Source organism: Manis javanica, chromosome 4 (genome assembly GCF_040802235.1).
Source record: "Manis javanica isolate MJ-LG chromosome 4, MJ_LKY, whole genome shotgun sequence".
NCBI lineage: Eukaryota > Metazoa > Chordata > Mammalia > Pholidota > Manidae > Manis > Manis javanica.
This window is the reverse complement of record NC_133159.1, coordinates 150,984,227-151,008,438: the sequence shown is the minus strand read 5'-3', so window position 1 is coordinate 151,008,438 and position 24,212 is coordinate 150,984,227. Positions and strand designations below refer to the sequence as shown.

The following is a 24,212-nucleotide window of genomic DNA, read 5'->3' as shown; positions in this document are numbered from 1 at the left end:
GACAGACCAGGAATCCGGTTATTGCATAAAGTCAAATATTCCTATGACGTGGACCTGAGGCTGCATTCCAGGCTTGAGGAGCAACATGAACAAATCGCAGAGACAACAAAATAAAGATGGCATGTTTATGGGATGTGAAGGAGACAGACATGCCTAGAGAAGAGGGTGTGTGTCAGGAAGCAGAAGAAAATAAAATTGGCCAAGTAGGGTGGGGCCATTTCAGCAGGCTTTGAAAGCTAAGCTCAGGCATTTGGACTTGAATTGTTAGACAACAGAGAGCTTCTAAATGTTTTCGTCTGAGAGGAGCCTGATGAGAGAGTTTGAGGAAGATTCATCTGGTAGGGGCATCTGAGGGTGGCGTGGAGACAGGGACATCAGTTGGGTGGCTCTCTCAGCCATGAAACTGTGAGGGAAGTAGGGCCTGGCCCAGAGGGAGGCAGGAGGGCCTAATGGTCTGTGTCCAGAAGAAGGATATTTCTACAGGACGGTGGCACATCTATTTGTCAGGCCCCAATTTTACTGCGCATCTTCTAATCTCTGGAACAATGGTACCTCTAAACTGTTTCTTTGGAATCATCTCTTCTCATATCTGAAGTCCCTCTTCAACTCTCTTCCCAGCTTCTGAAAATTCATATTATCAAATTAGGTTTAAACCCAAGGCTGTTCAAGGTGTAATCAAAGTTCAATGAGGACTAGTAATTTTTTTAAAAAACAAACCTGTGAGTCCTTAAGCCTCCACAAGCAGGGTCATCTTTCAAACTTGAAACCTACAGAGGTTTCTAATAACACTCCAAATAATCTTTGGGGACTGTCTTCAGAATCTGAAATTTATCCCTTTTAAACTCAACAATATCTTCTTTTGATGATGTAATAATTTCTTTTTAAGAAATAGCTGCAAGTCAAGTCTGGTAGAGAATAAAATGATTGCTCAAGCTGGGCAGTGGCTCTTTGGGTTAAAACAAACCAACAAAATAAGTGATGCTTCAAAAGATGTACTGGTATAAAATGAGAGTATTTTCTTATTACCTCTTTAATCTCTGTACATCTATAGCAATGCTCCATTCTTCATTCACATTATTTATTTGTGCCTTTGCTCATGTTGTCTTGACTGATACAGCCCATTTGTCTTTCTTTAAGGTCTTTTCAAAGGTCTGACTTGGAGGTACAGGGAACAAAAAAAGAAAAGGGGAAAAAAATGCAATTGACCTCTTTGTGCAATTTGTAAACTGGCAGTGAAGGAAATTTCCAGAGGGAAGTTACAAAAAAGGTTTTGAGTAAGAGTAATAGCTCAGTTTGGCTACTCTCTGCAAAGATATGTCATTGTCTTAATCAACAAGACTGGGATACAAATAAAACTTAATAGGAGGACCCTTGCCCTCAAGGAACCCATGAGCTACTAAGCAGCCTCCTATGTTGGCTACTTTTACAGAGATAACATTTACTTAAGTGTCTGATTCATATTTTTTTCATTTTCTCCCCTTCTGACAGAGACATTAAATTCTCTTGTGTTCTCACAACAGCCATATGCTCTTTCACCTTTCCCAGATTCCCTAGAAGTTAGATTGGAGCCATGTGACCAGTTCTGACCAGTGAAATGTGGGAGGAAGCAATGTGATGCCATTCCCACCTGGTGATACGAGCCCCTGTTCGGCCCTGCAGCCTTCTCGTTCTATGCTGCAGTGATCATGGCAGTCATACAAGGGCATGATGTAGCCACAAGAGAGGAACAGCTAGGACCCTGAACCACCACCTAGAAGAAATATGCCCTGGAGAGTCACTATAGTGACTTTCATTGGGATATTGGGAGGATGAGGAAACAAATCTTGGTAGGCTTAAACCACTGACTTTTGGAACTTTATATTTACCACAACTGAGTTTCCTTGTCTAAAATTCTGATATAATAACCACACAGAGGATAATCAATCTAGGAGATAACATGGTGTAATGGAAAGAGCAAGGGCTTCAGAATGGGTGAAGTTAGTGACAAGCTTAGAGCCAGTTCACGAGAATCACTCAGTCTGCAAACCTCAGGAGAGACCAATCCTCTTGGAGGATAGACTTCCTGCTCCCAGAGACAGGAAAAGAGAACGGATGGCCTCCATCAGAGTTCCCCCATGGCATTGTGACCACAGACTGCCTGAGTTCCTGCACAATAGAAGGGGTGTAGCCCTCCATCCCACCTGCTCTATCACATCCAGAAAGGACTTTCAAAAAATAAATTATACTATTTCTTCCTTTAAAAAACAGATATAAGCAACCAACATGTCCTTCAGGAGGTGAATGTATAAATAAACTGTGGTCCATCAGACAAAGGAATATTATTCAGCACTAAAAAGAAATGAGCTAGCAAGCCATGAAAGGACATGGAGGACTCTTAAGTGCATATTACTAAGTGAAAGAAGCCAGTCTGAGATGACTGCTGTATGATTCCAACCATATGACATTCTGGAAAGGCAAAACTATGGAGACAGTAAAAGGACTGGCATTGCCAGGGGTCAGGTGGGGGAAGAGGAGAGATGAGCAGGCAGAGAACAGAGGACTTTTATGGCAGTGGAAATACTCTACATGATATTACAATAATGCCTACCTATCATTATACATTTTTCCAAACCCACAGAATGTACAATGCCAAGAGCGAGCCCTAAGGAAAACCATGGACTTTGGGTGATTATGATGTATCAATGTAGGTTTATCCTCGGTAAAAAAAAAAGACCATTTTGGCAAGTGATATTGATCATAGAAGAGACTCCATGTGTAGCAAAAGGGAGTATATGGGAAATCTCTGTACCTTCTTTTCAATTTTGTTGTAAACCTAAATTTGCTCTAAAAAAAGAAAGTCTTTATTTTAAAATAAGATAAAATCAATCAATATTATCTTGTTTTATATATATACTTTTAAAATCAAACCAGAGTCAAAGGGATAGTCCCTGGCAATGCCTTCCCACTGATCAGATGCTACTTACTCAGAGCGACCACAGTGAACCATCTTTTTAAATCCTTCCAGCTGATTTCACGCATTTACACAGGTATAAAGGAACACAGTTTTGCTCTGGCTTTTTGGTATATTTTTGGTCCTAAAACACAAATGGGCCAAACAGTGATATTGTTCTGCCCTATTTTTGTTTTGTTTTGTTACTTTTTGACTCCCTTCCTTTTTTGTCTTCTGATTTTTTCAACACATTTGGCCAATTTAATGCCTTTTCATTGCTACATAGTCTCTATAGCATGAAGGTACCATAATTTTTATAATTATTTCCCTATTGATGGATACATATTGTGTTTTGTAGCTATAATGAACATGGTTGAAAATGTCTCTGTGCAAATAGACGGGCATTTCTGTAGGATGAATACCTAGAAAGGGACTATCTGGGTCAAAGAGTATACATATTTTTCATTTTAATAGCACCAAATTGCTCTCCAAAGCCAAAACAATTTATATTCACACCATTAGTACATAAGCTTTTCTCATTTCTTCACTTTTTTTTCTGATAAGTGTGGGTGACACAGACCAAAACATTTTGTTAATAAACATGAAATATTTACTTATTAGGAAGTCGCCACATGCAATTGCCTGGATATAGAGATGCATGAACCTCTACGCCTGCCAGCAGATTTTTCTGTTGTGCACATTACCTGACAGCCCCTGGACCCACCCAGGCAAACCTCTTTCCATATTGACAGAGAGGCTTCTGAATTTCTTTTAGTGAACAGTGACCTCCAGCTTTGCCCTGCTTCATTGAGTCATAACGCACAGGTCATATCACCAGGGGTGTTGAAGTGAAGCAGCAGAGGTATGGGACCAGGGGAGGAGAATGAGACTCACCTTGGAGGAACCAAAAATTACAGGATTCAGGATAAATGGATTGAATGTAATTATTTTTTAAAATCAAAATTAATGCAAAAATCCATGATGAACAGAACTGATTTTTCCATTTGCCTCAGGCATCAATATGTGTCAGCACATCACAGAGCAGTAATCACTTGTCACTTGAAGCAAATCTTGGAGACTTTTATACACACACACACACACACACACACACATACTCATCCTTTAAAATCCCTACCTATGTGACTTTGGGAAAGTGGCTGAATCTGTCTGAAACTGTTTCAACATTTGTGAGTTGTCGAGGATTAAAGGAAATAAAATATATATAATAGTGGATTTTCAATGAACACCTACCACCATCTGTACTCGCACTAGTACTAGAGTTACTATTAGGCACCAAAGCAATCCTGCTGGTTGCTGGCTCTGCTTTCATTCTTGAACCTAGTTTGGTCTCTTACCTTTTTCCTGGTGAGCAAGTGACCCTTATATAAACTCAAGATTATGATAGGAGGGAAAGAACATTTACTGGGCACTTGTTTTGAATTGTGCTCTGGGATGGGCACTTTCATGAATTATCTCAGTTAATCTGCACAGTAATCCTTCGAGATACATTGATAAGAAAACTGAAGCTCAGAGAGGTTAACTAAGTTGCCAAGGTTTACAGAGCAAGCCAGTGGCTGAGCTGGGCTTTGGACCAGGTCTCTTTATATATAAATATATGGTTTACATCCCTCTGGGTAGTGTCGGTACTAAAAAGGAAAGTTTACTACTTCCGAGTACAGATCTGAAGGGCAAATGCTCCCTCAAATTCCCTACCTGTCATCCAAACTAAAAATAGCAAGTTTTGTTCCTAACTCATCCCAGATCTATTGTCTTCAAAGGAGTATTGGTTTCTCCTACCCAAGCCCCAGACCACCCATGGCTCCCGCTCCTAATGGCGATACCCACTGTCCCTCCCTCTCCCAGTGCCTCCAACCCTCCCAGTTCCCAGCACTCCACTCACCCCCAGAGGCATCGCCTTAGCCTTCCTGACATCAGGGCAGGCAACAAAATGACACAATTCGTTCGCCTTCCCTGGTCCTCCTCTGGGGCAGTCTCCCTTTCCCCTGGGCCTTTTTGCCCACGCTCTGCAACCTCGTAAGCACACAAAAGAAAGGTGGGCGTGGGCCGGCTGTGCAGAATGAGGGTTTTCAGAGGCATTCTTGGCTCCTACACTTGGAACCTTTTTGGACCTCCAGAGGCTCAGCAGCCACATGCTGCTCTGGGGAATCCAGTGCGTGAGGTCTGCCTGACCTGGCCAGGCCTCTGTGGCAGGTTGGCTCCTGGAGGGGAGAGGTGGGGGTGGGAAGGGAGGGAGCTCCCTTCCCAGAGGGTCACACCATTGTCAGGTTCCACCCCTGGAATCTGCCCCTGCCCCCATCCTGTCCTTCTCCCAGCTAAACTTCCCGAGCAGTGCCTGTCATCACTGAGAGAATCACGGCTGGCTGTCTCCATGAATTCACAAATCACCTTCCTGTCATCACTTGGCAGGGGGAGGGGGACATAGGGAGGGGCAGGAATCAATAAGCTCCTTTTCTGTCACCCGCCCCCTCCTCGCCCCACCCCCCCATCACCCAGAGCCAGAAGCCTGAGCGGGCTAAGTTCACACAACATGTCATTTGTCCTACCTGCCAGAAGATCTTAGCATTGATATGCCCTCTAGTGGATTTTAAAAAACAACAAAAAACACACACAAGCAGGGTCACACCCACACCAAACAATGATCAATTAACTCTGGCTATGTCTACAGGCCCCGTTGCCAAAGCAGTGCCAGCCAGGAAAACTAGTCACCCAGCCAAAAACAGCTTCTGCATCCCGACCAGTGGTCTGGGTGTTTGGGGCAATCACAGCCATTAAGAGGAAGCAATTCCCCAGGAGCTGGTATATTGGCCGAAGCTGGTCCGCACCCTGTGCCCTAAGCCATCTCTGCCTAGAGAGTCTACAACACTCAAGATTCAGCTCCAGTATCTCCTCCTCATCATTCTCTCCCAGCCATTCCAGGCCCTTTCCTAGTAGAAATTACCCTTCTTTGTGCTCAGTCCTCTTTCCTCCTCCTTGTCACTGGTATTGGCTGCCAGGGACTTTCTATGCCTAGATGTGAGTTCCCTCTTATTGTCTGTCTATTGTTTATATATCCTACCTTCAGCACCATTGACATTTTGGTCCAGATGATTCTTTGCTGTAGGGGGGCATCCTGTGCACTGTAGGGTGTTAGCAGCTTCCCTGGCCTCTACCCACTAGATGCCAGTAGTATTCCTCCATCTGTGACAACCAAGAATGGCTTCAGACATTGACAAATGCCCCCTGGGGGCTGGGGAGGTGGCATCACAATTGCCTTTAGTTGAGACCAACTGGCAAGCCTGTAGAACTTTCTGTGGATCTGGGGTAGGATTTGAGGGTGAAGGAAGCCCTCCTCCCCACCTGTGATATCAAAGATTAGCCATTCATGTCCTTGGAGCTAGAAAGGCCATTAGACTCCAGAATGCCCTGGGAAGTTGCTCTCCCCAGGCAGGATGGATCCTATAGGGTGTTGCTTTCCATTCACGTGGCACCATCAGGTGAGGCATGTTGGGGGGTGGAGGTGGGGGCCGAGGAGGTGAAGGGGTCAGGTCAGGAAAAGGGCTACGGGGGGCACTGAGGTCCTACACCAGATCAGGCATTTCACCTACTTTGTATTTTATTTCACCGTTAAGGGTTCTCAGTAATGAATACCAGCCACTACTTGAGATGGTACCATATACCAGACATGCAGCTAAGCACTTTACACAGATCACCCCTGAAGGAGAATTGTGTATCCTCATGAGGAAAGCGAGCGTGGGAAAGTTGAGTCATTTGCCCACAGAGTGAGCGCCAAGACCCTACATGTCCTGTGACTCCCCACAGTGTGTCACCAGAGCATTAAATGCACTAAGGATAGGTATTCCCACAGGTGTGAAGTCAGGTAAGTCCTTGGCCTAATTTCAGATCTTGCTCCAGGACTGCCCCAAATAGGGCACTGAACTCAGGTGGCCTAGATGAATTATTTCCCTGTTACCCAGTTACTTAGTAAATGCTTTGTGGCTGTTTCTTCCACACAGGTCTCTTCACCCTGGGAGACTGTCACACCCTGGAGGGCAGGGATTCCCTCATTTCTCTGGCATGTCCCCAGAACACCCAGCCCCTGGCTGCTCCCTGGAGCCTGGCAGACTAGACTGCAGGCCAAGGAGAACACAGGAGGCCCAGCCACACTGTCCCTGCCTTCTCTGGTGCTGCCTCCTCATGTCACTGCCCAGCAGGCACTGAGGAGTTGGGGGTCTGAACACTGAGCCAGGCACCACAGGGCCTGGCTGTGGTCCCCAGTCTGCTGACTGGCCTTGGCCAAGTCATTCCCCTCTATGGACCTCCACCCAAAAAGCTAGGCCCCACCTCTGAACTCTCAGAAATGTGCAGAGTACATGGCTACCTACCGAGGACTGCTCTCCTCCACCAGCCAGTCACACAAAACAGCCACCAAAGAGCTCCTGACAGGCCCTGATCAGCAAAGGAGGCCTGGATGCCACCCCCAGCAGCTCCTCGCCTCCAGGTCAGCCTCAGACATGAACCTTCTTCCCCCTGGAACTCTGGCCAGAGACAGGTGGGAACGGGAAATGACTCTGAGCAGGCACGAGAGCAAGGGCTCTCCATCTCCCACCCCACCTACTCCACCTCTGAGAGACCACACACAGCACGTGATCCATCACCCAGCTCCGGCCACACACCAATTCCCAAGGAGGAGGAGGAGACGTGACTGTGAGGTTCCAGACCTTCCCACCTCCAGTGGGAACTGCCTCAACTTACCCCAGGAAGCAGAGCACCAGGAGCAGGGGACAGAAGGCCCCAGGAGAGAAGGGAGGTGGGGGAGTCAGAGGGACCCAAGGGTTTGCTGGACAGAGGCAGCGCCAGCTGCTGGGCTTGGGGGAACAGAGGTAACTCATTCTTCTCTCCCAGGCACACCCCGACACCAGGCCATCCGGGCTGGGTGAACAGGGCCTGGGCCAGACCCAGCGGAAAGGCTGGAAGAGAAACCAGGTGCACACTGGCCTTTGCAGAGAGACAGGGGTAAGGAGTTCAGTGTCCTCCACTTAGAGGTGAAGTCCCTGGAGCACACTGTATCTACTGCATTCCCCACAACACTGCCCACTTGAGCACCTCACTTCATGTCCGATGCCTGGTCAGGCTGTGGGGTTGAGGGCTTAGGACCTGGACACTGGAGTCAGGGTCACCTCAGCTTGGATCTAGGCCCCTGCACCTGACAGCATCGTGTAGATACAGAATCCCCTCCATGACCTTGGGCATTTTACTGAACTTCCCTCAGTCTCCTCCATAAAAATCCTATTTAGCATGTAAGCTGTTTGGAGAATTTCATGTGGTAGGATATGTAAAATGTAGGGTGTCCAGCACAGGGCTGACATGCTGTCTTCTCTGCCAGACAGCCACCCCCTCTCCCAGCTCAAGCAGACCAGATAAAGGCAAGGGAGACAGCTGAGTAAAGACAGGAGGTAGGGGGCTGAGGGGTCAGTGAGTCCCCAACATCACAGAACAATATCCCAGAGGGAGAAAAATGATAACTGTAGGAAATGAGGTAGGACTATCAAAAGTAGGCGAGATTCACCGCTCTTTTGATGCTGTGCTGGTTAAAATCACAAATCTCTACTCGAGAAAGCATATGAAAATAATGAAAGACTGTGAGATAATAAATGCCAGCCACGGCAGGAACTATCATTCACAAAGCCAGACTACTTGGGCCCATCCCACCCCCAACCATTACTTCCCTTCTTTGCCTATATCTTGGCAAGACACGGGTTTGTTTGCATACGCCCTGAGCTCTGGGAAATGTGGGCGTGAGTCCCCATGTCCTAAGCCTGCCAAGTGCCCAAACCTAAACCCAGTGTCTTAACCCTGCAAGGGAAGCAAACATGGAGCCCACCCCCCAGCTCCTACCTCCCACACACAGAGGCCCGGCCTGGGGCCAGGGGACCTAGGGGCTTGCCAACAAAGGAATGTGGCTGTGGCAAAGAAAAGAATTTAAGCAAACACTGAAATACACACACATGCATACACGCACGCACACACACCAACACACACTGCACAGAGCTTTTGTACCACCTGGCTTTCTGCTCCCAGCGTTGCCTTGCCATCAGTGTCCAGGAAAGGTTATTCCTGGCTGAGAGATTCTGAGAATCACCCTGTAAGGTGATCCCGGGGCTTGGCCTTTGGTGACGGGAGGGGAGTCACCTCAAGACAAGGCAACATAGTAGGAGGACTGATCAGTGCCATTTGGACAGCACATCCCAGCCCCTACAAGGTGGGATGTGGGGGTGCCCATGTAAATAAGACATCACTCTGCCCTCCAGGAATCTGTGCTCCAATGAGAAATCTAGACTTCAATAAAAAAGTAGGGGGTGGGGGGAACGGTGTTGATCATCATTGACTAGGAAAACCACAGTCCCTCCTAGCCCTGATCTGTATATAACTATGTCTTGCTCCACATAATCAAAATACACACAGGTACACTTAATATTCATTTGTTTTTACAGTTGAGCTGTTGGGTCAAGCACCCAATGCCTCAGTAATAAGGGTCCAGTATCTCTCCCTTGAGATCTCAGCCCCATTTTGTCCAAGAACATTGGGATTTACTCATCCCGGAGGCCCAGTCCCCATCTAAGTTTGCAAGCAAGGAGCCCTAGAATTCAGCCAGGCCACTGTTACTGTTAGTTCCCTCTGTGCTGTGGTGTGATGGTTGACGATAGGTCCATGGTTAGTGGGATGTCCTTGCTCCTCCAGGTCCCTGCCCACACCACGGTGATGTCCACGATTGCCTCCAAGATAATCCTTTGCAGTTCACACTCCGTCCCCAGCCCAGATTACTAGAGCCAACCACTGTGCTGGGAAAGCTGGGTCAAAGGTGCTCCACAGTGCCAGCCACAAGCTTTGCCGGGACCAGCCCTAGAGAGCCCTGAAGCCATAGGGTGACCTGGGGCTTTAAGACATGCTCTGTTTCCTTAGCATAATTTTATTTTTAGAGGGCTTGCCACCTCTCTGTCCACTGGAACTTGGTTGGGACCACTTTACTTTGAACTTAGGGAAACGGGATGGCATGACTATCCTTTTCATTCTCTGAAGACCATGGACTTCTTAACTGATCCCTCTCCTCCCAGTCATCAGATCTGCATTCAAAGAAATGTCAAGTCTGATTATCCGCTTGTTGTGGAACAATGGGTGGCCACTCACTAATAAGTGTATAGATAGAGGGAGGGGACTTTCAAGTTCCTGTCTCCTAAATAGTGATGGGCTGAGCCAAGGTGATTTGGGGAACCTAGAAACAGATATAGGACCGGCTGGTATAATGTCTAAATACTCCCACCTCTATTTTAGCAGGATTATACACAGGGTTATATAATATCATGGTTTTTCATGCCAAGTCCCCTCCTCCCAGGTAACTCCCCAAGTCCTGCCCTTACCCCAGCCTAGTATCTCCAGACCCATCCTTCTAAAACCAGTTCAGATACTGCCTCCACCATCGTCCTGGAAGAAGTAGTCCCAACCCATACAACTCCTTCAGCAATTGTGTTAGTTTGCTGGAGCAGCCATAGCAAAGTGGTACCAGAGTCCAGATGGTACACAACACAAATCCATTTCCTCCCAGTTCTGGAGGTGACAAGTTCAAGATCAAGGTCAGCAGGTTGGCTCCCTCTAAGGCCTCCCTCCTTGGCTTGTAGATGGCCATCTTCTCACTGTGTCCCCGTATGGTCTTCCCTGTGTGTTTCTGTCCTAATCCCCTCTTCCTATAAGAATACCAGTCAGATTGGATTAGGATCTACCCATATGACCTCATTTTAACTTAACTACCTCTTCAGGGGTCCCATCTCCAAATAAAATCGCATTTAAGGTACTGGGGGGTTAGCACTTCTACAAATGAATTTGAGGGAGGCACAGTTCAGCCCGTGACAGAACCTATCCATCCCTCCCTGGAATGAAAATCCAAAAGGACAGGGTTTTGTGCCTGGTGCATGACAGGGGCTCAGTAACAATTATTTGAATGAAGGAACGGATTCATCTCTTGGGACACTTACCATGATGCACCCTGTGGAATGGTGTGGTCATTTCTAGACATCACTCACCTCTGCCATCTGGAAGATGCTTTCATGCCAGGCTCTTGTCTGCTGCATCTAGACAGCCATCACAGGCCACCGTGCTGGACCTCAGTTAGGAGAAGTTGAGGACTTGGACTCCCTTTGGCTTCTTTGCTAGTTCCTAGCTGTCTGCCTCTGAGCCATCCACCCAGTCCCTCCAACCCTCAGTTTCCATCTGTGAAACTGACAGACCACCAGCCTCACAGGGTCCTCAGGTCTGGTTGAGATCATTGTGTGAATTTAGGGTCTTCTGTAAACCCTAAAGAACTTCTACAAGCATCAGCTGTCATTCTCAGCCATTTTAGAGGAGGTGCTTTCCCAGTTACTGTGACTGCATAATAAATCACCTCCAGAACTTAGTATCTCAAAACAGTAATGACATTCATCTTGCTCACAAACCTCACGTCAGTCAGGATTCCATGGGACTAGCTCCCCTCTGCCCCACTCAGTGTCCCCCAGGACAGCTCCAAGGCCAGGAGCTGGAAGAGAGGGAAGGCGGCCTCACTCACAGGTGAGCCAGCTGAATGCTGGCTGTCGGCTAAGATCTCAGAGGGGGCCACCAGGCACAAGACCCACACATGGCCTCTCCGTGTAGCCTGGGCTTCCTCACAACCTGGTGACTGGAGCCCATGATGGAGTATCCCCAGACAGAACCAGGCAAAGCTATACTGCCTTTTATGGCCTAGCCTCACAGCATCACTTCCCCTGCATTGTGTCAAGTAAGTCCTTGCAAAGGCTCAAGGGTAGGGGAAATAGACTCTGCCTTTTGGTGGGAACTGGCAAGGTTCTGGAATAGTACGTGAGCTGGTAAATAAATACTGCTGTGGCCATTTTTGGAGAATGCCATCTGCCACAGTACTTGATTTTTTTTTTAAATGAATGGACACTTCCTCACTGCCTTTTAGCATTACTCAAGGCTCCCACTGCAAGGCTCTCTTGGCACACCTCATGTTACAGAGCTTTCTTAACTTCCTTCCACAGCTAAAACTGACCCGCCCCATCTCAATCTGTCACAGCCCTACCTTTAATAAGAGAAGAGTGGGGATAATAGGTTAGTAGATAAACCAACTCCTAACACTGGCTTAGCTCCGGAACACCTCTTAGGTCAAAAATGGCTGTCCTTCTTCTATAGCTAACACATCCCAAAGGTCCACTCCTGGGAACCTCAGAGAGATGAGTGGACCAGATTTGGAGCTGGGGGCAGGGTGGCTACATGGGTGCTGGGCAAGCCTTTCACATGCTCAGCCTCAGAGCCCAGGTGGCCCCCTGGCCTATGCAGAGGTGAAATCCTTGTTCCCCACCCCATCCACTCCTGCCTACACTCTGATCCCTGCCCCTTTCCTCTGCTTAATATTTGGCGATGTATGAGCCCTCCAGGCTTAGAAGGGTAATGCTCTGGTCTGAATTAGCTGATTATGGACCTGGCACCATTAGCCCCTATTTCTTCACCCTGCCATGGTCCCAGAGACTCAAAGGGAACATGGGCAATTCTGAGGGGTCCCCAAGGGCCACTTGATGGTCAAAGGTTCAGTAAGTAATCCAGTTCACTGCAGAAATAATCCAGAGAACATTAACCCTCTTGCCCCAAACCATGTTGTTTTCCACACATCCCTTCTGATTCATCTGCATTTGCTCTCTGACTCATTAGGTCTGTGTTGTCCTTAATTACATCCTGTAACAATGACGAAACATCAGCCTCGGCCTCTTTATTTCTTCATTATGTTCCTGCTGGTCAGGAGGTTCTAGCTTATAGAGCTCAAGGGCAGCCACTGGGAGGCATCTCCCTATCATCTGTGTCTTAGGCACACCACCATGCATGCATGCACGCACGCACGCACACACACACACACACACCATACACACACACACACACACGCTCCCTCTAGTGACCTCTAGTTGCCTCAGTATGAAGCCCAGACTCCTTAACCCGACCTAGGAAGGGCTCTGAGGTCCAGCCTGCCTGGGTGTCCAGCTTCACCTCTGGCCACTCCTCTCCCTCTCATACACAGGCAGGCCGAGCTTCCTTCGGGCCCCTAAATAGACCACGTGCTCTCTTACATAGCCGTCGTTCATACTATTTCCTCTACAGAACATTCTTCCCATTCCTCACCAACCTTTAGCTCTCAGTTTTGAAGGCACTTCTCAGGGAGTCACTCCCTTGACTCCTAGAAAATGTTAGTTATCTCTTTGTGGCCTGTACTTCCTTCTCCTAACCCTCCACTGGTGTAACTAATAACACTTGATTAGTAACTATCTGCCTGTCCCACCACCAGAGGCTCAATGAGGGCAAGACTCATCTGACTCACTTGCTGCTGTATGTCCAGGGACCAGCATCATGCCTGGAGCCCAGAGCTCGTGTGGATGCATGGACTGGAAGAGGGTGCCATTCCCATGCAGGGTCCGCGACTTATCTAGAGCCCTGAACACCATCAGCACGATTAGGTAACATCCAACAATGTCCTCAGGGCCGCCAGGAGCAAGGGAAGAAGCAAGGGCAATCTAGAAGAAAGACGGGGGAAGATGGAGAGGGAAAGGGAACAGGAGGACTATGTGCAGGGCACCCTGCTTCTCAAACAGGGGTGAGTGTGGCCCTGAGGGGCATGCCAGGATGTCAAAAGGAACTGAAGCCACAGGATAAGCAGGCCATGTTTTAGAGGGTCAATTTTGCTTCACGGGATATGATTTGAAAAGTATTTTTATATTAAAAGAGATTTATTATGGAGCCAAATAAAAAACCCACACTAATTTTTAAGGAAATAAATGAGACTTCAAAGATACTTTCATGTATTTGTGAAGAGATCTTCCCAATTGCACCATCCCCCGCCTCCCTCCAGGGAGAGTCCATGTTTCAAGCTCTTACATTCTGATTCTTTGGGTGAAAAGTTAGAGGAACCCTGAGATGAGGCCTGGGCTTCCTCACATGATGACTGAATTCCAAGACAGGGCCCCCACAGAGCCAGGCAAAGCCATGTTGCCTTTCATGACCTAGCCTCACAGCATCCCTTCCTCTGTATTCTACTGCTGAGGAATCTCTAAGGTCCTTTTCAAGGTACAGATATTTGCAAAACATAGAATTAGGAAAGGCCATTCCACTTTCAGAATTTATGCCATGCTCACTAACAACCCTAGGGCTTCAGTGTGCCCATCTGAAGATGAGGCATAGTGACAATTTCTTTCGTGAGGCCAACTTTGCTGAGATGCTGGCAGCTACCATGTGTGCATCCTAGATGCCAAGCACACAAAATGGATTATCTCCGTCAACACTCAACAGTATCCCACGATTCCCATTTTACAGATGAGGCCAAATAAAGGTTTAGAGAAATTAACCTGCTCAAGATCATGCAGCGACAAAGTGGTGACACGGGGATTCCATCCTAGAAAACGGCCCTAGGCCCTGTGCCCTCTGCCCCCTAACTCTGTGGCCTGGAAGCTTTGGGGGTACTTGTTGAATGTCTCCTCTACACTGGGGGCTTCACCCCCACCCCCACGGCAACCCACACCATCCAGAAGGAGCTCAGAGAAACTGCCAGCAAATCTCACCTTTGCCTGCAAGCTCTGTCAGAGGGACAGTAAAACAGTTTTGTGGCCCTTTGGGTCAGTGGGTAAACATGCACCCTTCCCTTCTCCTTGTGGTCACTGCAGATCACAAACACATTCGGGGTTCATGTGTCCCAGGTGACAAAGCAAAAGTGGAAATTCAGTTCATTCTCCTGATGGTGACGTGTTACTTAAAGGAAGATGGTGGGGTTCTGCAGACTGCCTTGGGAACAGAAATGGGACCCTTCCTCCTCTGTCCAGAAACAGACAGCGCTCCCCAGTCTCTCTCTCTCTTTCTAGCTCTACCTCTCTCTCAGGAGTATATTATTACAAACATCTTCCTTTGCTGCCTGGTTGACCAAAATAAGTTACAGCTGGAAACTAGAGGTCTGGACCAAGTCTTGGCTACAAGTGATATCGGGGACAGGAATCCCTTGTTGTAGGGGGCTGTTCTGAGCATTTACAGGATGTTTAGCTACATGCTAGGATCCAGCAGCTCCCCCATCCCCGCCCCGCACAAGCCCTGACAGTCAAAAATGTCTCCAGAAACTGTCAAATGTTCCATGGAGGACAGGATCACACTGGTTAAGAACCACCCGTCTAAGTGAATGGGCCACTTACACCAAGAAGCTCACAAGTCCAAGAATATTTATTACTGGCGACAGAATGTCTTCCCTTGGAGAGGATCTTGGCTTTTTCCCTCTCATCAGCATGCCCCTTCACTTCGTGGTATGTATCATGGTTTCTGACCATAGCAGAAGCTGTCAGGAACCCCACTGATATCCCCCAGTCTTGGAACATTGTTGACTGTGCACGTGGAATAGAATTTAATTACCATACGCATCACACCTGACCCCTAACAGCCCTCAACCACTGACTGACAGGAGTTGGTGTATAAATACCCCAACTCCCTCACACCTTGGGCAGGATAACTGTGAGGTATGTTTGACACTGTTTTCCCAGATTCCCCCCACGGAATTACACTCCGACCACCTCTCATGGTAGCCAGCTCACTACTGATTCCCTGGCACCCAACCATGCTTGGCACATGGTAGGGACTTAACAGATATTTCTTAGATATTAAGTGAGTGCATCCAATCTGGGAGGCTCCTGCCAATGAGACCTACAACTACCTCAGGCCCAGGGAGGGGCAATGCCTTGCTCCAAGCCACACACAGCAGGTCACTCTCAGAGTTCAAAGTAGAATCCAGCTCTCCTGGATGTTTATACCACTGCACACTGCCTACTGGCTGGCATGGCTGGAGCTTCCACATCTGTAGATGGGTCAAGTCACAGAACAACCCTCCTTCTCCTCAGTCTTCAGGAGGCAGCTCAGCAGTGCCAGCACTGGGAAGCCCCGCCGGTCCCACTCCAGCAGACTGGTCACTCCATTTTGGTGTCCCCACCTTGCTACATGGATCTCCACCTCAGCAGCTATTGCAGGATGTTAAATCTTTCTGGTCATCTACCTCCCCTTCTGAACTCAAGAGCAAGGGACCACATGTTTGGGGGTTTTTCCCTTCTTTGCATATCCATTATTTAGCATAGGGCCTGAGTAGGTACTCAATAAATGTTTGTAGAATTGCTATGCAACTACAAAGCTAGATCATAGAGTGTAATTTCTAAGCACTACAAGAATTACAGGAGTTTTGGTGCCTTTCCAACTTAGTCTTTACTTCTGAAATCATCCCTTTAACATTAATTGCAGAGAACCTCAGGAAATGTTGCAAAGAGGAATTGAGGAAACAGAAAAATAATATTTGCTAACATTTATTGCATTCTAGGTATCTTTCATGCATTATTTAATGCTCATATCAACCCTTGGAGAAGGCCATAATTAGTAGCCCTAATTTATGATTGAAGAAACCGAGGCTTAAAGAGATGAATGTGTATTTCTCAAACTCATTCAGCAAAGAGAGGTAATACTGGGGTATAGCCTGACTTTGGAGCCAGTGCTCTCAACTCTCCTAAGCCCTATCTACCCTTAAGAAAATCACAGTGAGATGCGGCAAATAAAATGCAAACGTGTGAAAGTTCTTGCTTATCTGTTGACATAACCGTCTCACTTCTGAGTCTATGGGTTTGTACTGGATAGAGACCACATCTTTCCCATCTTTGTTTCCTTCCTGCCCCGCACTGTGCCTAGCATACAATAGGTGCTAAGTAAATATTAGAAGACTGTGTGGATGAATCCCTATACCTTAAGGTGGAGAGAAATGAAGCCGGACCAGGTGAGGGCTGCTCGTGATAACTTGCAGCCAGCATATCAGTCAGTAAAGGCTATGAGTGGGTCTGGGTTACAAGAACCCCCAGCACGCTGCCCTGGCTCACCATGGCCAGGATGTGCTCAGTCAAGGCACAGGTCAGCACTTATGTCCTCCATGCACACTTCCCAATTAACTCCACCTCATCTCCTTAAACCCCTTCACTTTGCAGAAGAGAAAACCGGGATTCCAAGGCACAGAATAACTTGATCAAGGTCAGGGAGATAGAAGGTGAACTTAAGCACAGAACTCTTCACTCTCGATCCTCGGCCCTTCTGCAGTTCTACGTGCAGTTTCATGAGAGCACATACTGCATACTCATGCCTTTATTCTCACGTTCATTCATTTGGCAGAAGCACAGGACAGGCCCACCTAGAGGCCTTAGAGGTGTGGAAGATGGAACAGGCAAGGTCTTTCTGTTGTCAATCCCAACGTGAGAATGAGGAAAACACTTACCCCGTTTCTACCCTAAGATATCTGTGAATCAAGCTTTTTGGCTAATACAGCACCCAGTGGTTTGTGTCCCGGTATTGCCTTTCAAGAATCAGAGTGGTTTGGGAATTTGGTTAACAGAGAAGAACCTCTGAGTCTTAAGAGAAAGCAAACAAGTTCTGCATTTGGGTTTTTAGCATTGGTCTGGTGGCATGATGCTCAGCACAATTTTCTAGGCAGGCTACCTCTCCAAATTGAACATTGAATCAGACATATATATAGACCTTTTGGGGGTGCTGCTAGAGTTGTGTCAATCTGGATCACTCCCTTGTTTGGGACCCCAGTGTGGCTTAGTACCTAAGCATTCTTGGACTTCCCACATTGCAATTTAGCAGTGTCCTTGTCTGATGTCCCCACAGCCCTCATGTCACTTTACCCTTGAGTGTTAATTCTTTAGGATCAGAGACTGATTTTAATAATCTTTATATCCCGAGCACATAGCACAGTGCCAGCATAGCAGGTGCTCAATAAGTGATCAGTGAATTAAATTACAATTACACAGTTAAAGTGGAACTAAGGCAGCAGAATGTGCTTTCCTTTGCACGTGAAGAGACAAGGATTTATTGAATCTGGCACAGTATATATGGTATGGAGTATAAAAGTGAACAGGAGCAGCTACACATTCCTTGCCCTTGCAGGGTTATCAGTCTTGCGGGGGCACTGGACAAGTGCACATACACACGACACAGAGCAAGGGCATCTAGCCCAGGTCAGGAGGCAGAAACATGGAGTCACGCATGTATTCTTCCTTTAGGAGTTACTGTGCCTTTGTTTTTCAATAGTCATGGCACAGACCACCTTGCCTCATCCCTTCTCTCCCTTGGTCCTCACCCTGGTCACCCGTATCCAACTTAGGACCACCTAAAGGTCCAGATGAAATCAGGAAATGCAGCTCTTCCTCACCAGAATGAAACAGGCCCAGCCAATGACCAACACAGGACCTAACACCTAGGAATGTTTATTTGTGGAATGAATGTGGTGCCAACCCACAAGCGTGGCTGGGACAACGCATTGGACTGGTGATCTGCTCACAGCCAGGCTGCTTCCTAAGGCTGTACAGTTTCTGTTTTGCACAGACAGTGGGAGGGTCAACCAGGGGGAAAAAGTCAACCTGCATTTTAATTGACAGGATGTATGCTTAGCACAAAGCTGTGCCAGGTCCCATGAAAGTGCCATCAACCTGGCCAAGCTCTGCCCTTTTCTCCAGGGGCACCTCACTCTGAAAGATGCCCTCCAGGCCAGCAGAGGCCCTATCCATGCCACAGCAAGCCATCTGGCTGGCTAGGCAGTGAGGCACAGGGAAAGAGCACAGAGCCAACAAATGGCACCCCCCCATGTCTGAGAGCTTGGCGGGAGGCCGAGGTGAGGTGCCCATGCCAAGCGGACTGAGCTGCAGTATCCCAAACACAAAGCCTGTGCGTGGGATGGGGCATCACCCTCATCTCAGGTCCTCCTCATCACCCCCACATCCCCTTTAGCTCTGAGCTGAAGAGTATGCCTCTGGCCGGGAATAAACCTGAACCTGACCCCACATCACCCACATCCCTTCAGACCTCTGGCTACCTTCTCTTTTTAAAAGTAAGTCCCCAGCAAGACGTCCGCATGCTGCCGGTGTGTGCGCCCGGCGCGGCCTGCTAAATCATCGCCGGCATCCACATTTCAAAGCAGAGTTGGAGGAGTGCCGGTGACTCCTGGGTGCCGCACAGATCCCTCCCAAGCTCTGATGTATGGATTGTTTTGATTTCTTCCTTTGAACTGTTCCCATCCCGCTCCAGCGGCAGACAGAGATACTGAATTAAGCGACAGACAAGTTGGAGACAATGAGCGCCGGGGGCCCCCGCCCTCCCCCTGCTCCCCTCCCCTCTCCTCCCCAAACCGTGCAGACATCTGCTAGCTGGAGCCCAGCACTGGAGTCATAAAGAGGAGCTGGCAGGAGAGTGATGTACAGCCCTGGCCCTCCCGAGTGACTGGCGTTAACCTCCAACGGAGAGAGGCTCACCCCGTTTACGACGCAGCCCTTTGTTTTACACCACTCAGCAGAGGTGCCTTGGCCCTGCTGAAGATTTAGCCAAATTGTAATGAATGATCCTCAGCAGCGCTGGGCCCCTAATTAGAACAAGTCGCACAGACATATTGTCTCCCTGATTTCCTCTGTTCCATTTCTCGCACTCTCCTTCTCTGCTCGGGACACATGGGCCCCATTAAACATTCTAGTATTTAATGTGGTTCCCTTAAATTACTTCTCAAGTTTTCAAGTTCCATTTAGAATTGGATTTTACTCTTTGGACTGTGTTTTTGATTTGGGGCTTTGTACATTTTGTAACCACTCTTTTTCTCCACCTAGTGGAGACGGTGGACACCACTTAGTAGTACACTGTCTAGAAGATGGATAGCAAAGCCTCCACCAATCGGAAGGTAGGTACCCAGGACCCTCGGTTAACCAGAAACTTTGTTTGCACTTTTCTTGCAACTTAACACAAACATAAGCTGATATTGCCCAGTTTATGACCTTCATCCCGATCACCTCACCCCTATAACAATAAAAGAGGGTGAGAACCTTCTAGGTGTGTCATATTTTATCCTGAAAGGAAGAAACAAAAAGACTTTCCTTGATCCACCCTGGGCATCAGCATAGAAAGAGCCCATATTTGAATTCACTTCAGATGAACACAGACCTCAATTTCTACAAATTCACATTTTACAGAAAAGGACTTTCCTTCCTTACCAAAGCAAGAAAGAAGGCTCACGCTTTTTACAGAAGTGGGCAACAGCGACGGAAATCGAAAGCATACCTCAGCCAGTTCAATGAGCGGCAATTCCAATTTCCCTAAGCTTTTGTATGTGTAAATTTTATTGGATGTGTGGATATAGAAGCAGGAGATAGACACACCCACTCACAAGATAGGGATCTACAGGGAGGGTGCCCGAAAAGATTCCAGGGGAAGAGACCATCAACTGGCTGGCTGAGTGTGTGTGTGAAGCCTGGTTCCACACCCTGCATATGTTCCCAAGTAGCAGTGCACCATTCTTTGGATTAGGAATATTCTGGGTAACACCTTTGAACTGGAAGGGCTTTCAAGGTCCTCTGCCCTCCCTCATGCCCATTGCCCCATGCCGGAAAGCACTCTAATACATGCCTCCTGACATTCACGTGGTCCAACGCACCACCTGCACTTCCCAAAGCAGCCTAGAGCATCTGAAAGTTGCTCCAAGGCATGTCATGGAGTCAGGAATCCATCTCTGTGACCTCGGGACAGGCAGTCAACCTCTCTAACATCTCACTCATTCAACAAATATTTGCCAAGGAATGTTCTAGGCACTGGGGATATACCAGTATACAACTTCTTGATCATCTCAAACAATTAGCTTATCCATGACATGGAAACAATGACTCGCCTCACAAATGAGCTCATGTTTTCAGAACTTGTCAGTGGTATACAAGTCATTATGTCTCTTGATTATAATGATCAGAAAAACTTTTCTTTACGTACATGTAAACTGTCTTCCCTGTATCTTCTACCCTTTAGTTTTAGTCCTACCTCAAGGAATGGACCAGCTTCTTCCTCGATGACGTGCATCTCCACAGCTCCTCTTGTTTTTGCTTCTCTAGGAAGAATGTTTCCTGATCCTTCAACCTCTTCTCACATCAAATAATTTCTGGAACTTTCTCCATCTAAAGCAGCCCATCTCTGAGTATTCTCTAACTTGTCAATGCCCTTCTCAAAATCTGGTGCCCAAAATTGAACATGATACCCCGGATGGCATCTGACCAAGGATGTAATGGGGCCACTCCTTCCTAAAAGTACTGGATTTCTGTTAATTCTCTCTTGTGTTGTTTTGGATTGTTAGCAGTCACATCATACTGCTGGCTGATTCTAAGCTGGTGGTCATTTAAAAGCCTCACATAGTCTTCCCATAATTTCCTGCCATGGTGATCTCCCCCACTCTATGTTTTTGCCATTTGTTTTCTGCACACAATGCCAGGCTTTACTTTTAGGCCTGTTGAATTGTATCTCATTGATTCTGACCCAGCATTCCAAGCTGTCAGGACCACTCTGGATCCTCATTCTGTCACCTCTGGTATTAACTCTGCCTCCCAGATTTGTGACATCTACACCTTTGATCAGTATGCCTCCTGAGTTTTCATCTAGTGATAAATCAGACAGGTTCAAGGACAGAGCCCTTGGCACTCTGCAGAAAACCTTTGTGAAGGTTGACATCCATTGTCATGAGTTGGATGGGGCCCCTGCAAGAAGCGAGTAGATGGAGCAGAGCTCTACACACACCCACCCCTGGGACTGCTTTACTCTCCCTCTGCCTCCCTATCTGCTTCTGCCTTCTTGTTCCTCCCTCCTGAAACCTGTCTCTTTGACTGCATCCATTGCTCTAGGTCTTCCCTATAACTCTTCTCATTTCTGCCCTTCCTGAACCCATTTGATCCTCTCAGCTTCACCCAGAGTCCCTGGGCAGCAGGCTCAGGGTTTGCTAGCACTTCTCTTGCATCCCAGGACTGTCTCACCCAGGGTCAGGCTTTTGTCCCCAGCCAAGCTCAGGCCACTGTCTGACTTCTCTCCCCACCACCCCAACTGAGTTCAGCACATGACCTGTGACATCCATCCAATACTCAGCACTCTTTGGATTTAGCTGTTAAGCCAGCTGCAAGGACATAAAACCATTACTCTCATCCAACCCACATTTCATCATCTTAGCCACAAAGAAATCATAGACGAACTGTTAACCCTAAGCTGAAATCAAGACCTGCAATGTTTATGGCATACACCTGATTCACAAACATGGTAACCTTATCAAAAGAGGAAATGAGGTTAGTTTGGAATAACTTGTACTCAGTGAAATCATTTTGCTTTCAACTGACCACCGCATTCCTTCCTAAATGCTCACTCACTATCTGCTTCTTAATCCGTCCTGCTTCCCTGTTGTCAAGGACCTACCTCACATTTACTTGTGTAGTTTCCAGAAACAATCTTTTTTTCCCTTTATGAAAATCAGGATAATTTCTGGCCAGTTCCTGCTTCTGGCACCACCTTCCATTCTCCACGATTACTTAGAAGTTACTAATGGTGGCTCCCCAAACCCACCGGAAAGTTCTTTCCACACCTCGGGATGTGAGTCATTGGGTCAGATACTTGGACCCATTTGAATCGACTCCTTGCCCCCTTCATATCTAATCTCCTCATCTTTCTTGAGCTCGAGCCAGTCAGGATGCTTTGGGCTGCAGGAGCAGAAACTCCAATTTCAACTGGCTGAAACAAAAAGGAAAAGCTGATTATCTCATAAAATGAGAAGTGCTAGGTAGGAGGGCTTCAGGATTACTTCATCACTTTGATTACCTCTTCAAGGATACCTCTCTACCCTTCTACTCTACCAATCTCAGGCTGTCGATTTAATTCTTGCATGGCCATAAGACAGTTTTCACATTTTCAACAATCCCAGGCAAACACAATGTCCAGCAGTAAAAGGACTGTTGATACCATCTATCTCTTTTTAGATGCAAGGACTCACTTTCAGCAACGCTGGCAGACCAGTCCTCACATCTCATTGGTTCGAATTAAGTCTCCTGCCTATCCTTAGCCAATCAACGATGAGGAGAATGGGACCTCAGTGATTGCCTTGGACTACTAAGAATTTATCCCCAGACGTGGTGAAGGGGGTTGACACTTTAGAAATCAGCCATCTACCAACAAGGAAGGAGAGGCCACGGTGATCGCTGAATTGGCTATCAAATCTCTCTACATTTGTTTGTTCTGCCCTTTCTGATTTGACATCCTTGATAGAAAAATTATTTTCAACTTCTATTTTACTTTCTCTGTCTTTTCATAAAACATTATTTCCTTTCAGCCAAGTGATGGGTCTCTACTTGCACTGTTTTTCTTTCACTGAACAAAGCCCAAAGACCTTTCATTTCCCCCAGAATGTCTCTCTCTTTAAATCTGAGTGTATTCTGAGCCTTGGCCTTGTCAGCACTATTCCCGCAGGCCTAGTCTACTCTCCGGTGCTCACCTTCAGGGTCCTGCTGGCCAAATGTCTTTCACAGTCAGGGCTCACTGCGGAGCAGCCTGCGAGGCTCCAGTGTGGCTCTAGACACTCTTCTCCCCGCCCCAGGCTCCTCGCTGGCATCAGTCCTGACTGCAGTGTCACAATGTCTTTCCGAGGAATGTTCTACCTTCCTTTATGAGGTCACTGGCTACTGGACCACACTTCTCTGCGAACATTTAAAACATGTTAGGATGGGTATCACTGTGTTGTCCCAGAGACCCTATGTCCTTTACAAAACTGCTCCTCACCCACCATCCCTAATCCTACCTCCACTGCTGGGTGAAGCAGTGACTCAGGCTGGGTCAGCCACAGTATGTGACCTGTCTCACAATAGTGATTAGTCCAGAGGTGGTCACAAGACCCAGTGAGGCCAGTTAAAGCTATGGCTTGGGTTGAAGGACAGAGACTGAGATAAAGGACACTTTTCCATCTGGGTAACTAAGCAGGAAAACATAATCTGAAATTATAAATAGCTGCCTTCCCATCTCCTCAGATGCCAAAACATGGAACCAAGGGATGAGGCAAGAGAGATAAAAGTCACTCTAATTGCTAGGCTCCTGACTACAGCAGTGCCCAAAGCCAACCACCCATGGGCCTACCAGTCACCAGGGCCAATTCACTCCTTCCCTCAGTTGCCAGTGAAAGTGCCCTGACCAATATGCTTACCTTCCCCATGTCAGAGCACATGTTTAACTGTGGCCAACATCTCTTTCTTCACTATCACAACCTCCAAAATGACATCATCTCTTTCTCCCAAGGTTCCCAGAATTTCCATAGAAACAGCAAGTTCATCCCTCTATGCATAGCATGCAAAGGGACAGTTCCTTTGCTTGTCTCCTTTGTCTTTTC

The 24,212-nt window shown here is 47.4% G+C and overlaps 1 long non-coding RNA gene across 1 annotated transcript; it reads right to left on the bottom strand.

Annotated features, from left to right (window-relative positions):
* Positions 1-1,056: 1,056 nt before the first annotated feature.
* LOC140848760 (uncharacterized) lies at positions 1,057-23,444 on the bottom strand. Its single transcript, XR_012129876.1, has 3 exons — positions 23,328-23,444; positions 22,406-22,570; positions 1,057-1,151 (listed from the first exon to the last, which is right to left on the bottom strand). It is a non-coding gene; the product is annotated as an uncharacterized lncRNA (long non-coding RNA).
* Between the last annotated feature and the right edge of the window lie 768 nt (positions 23,445-24,212).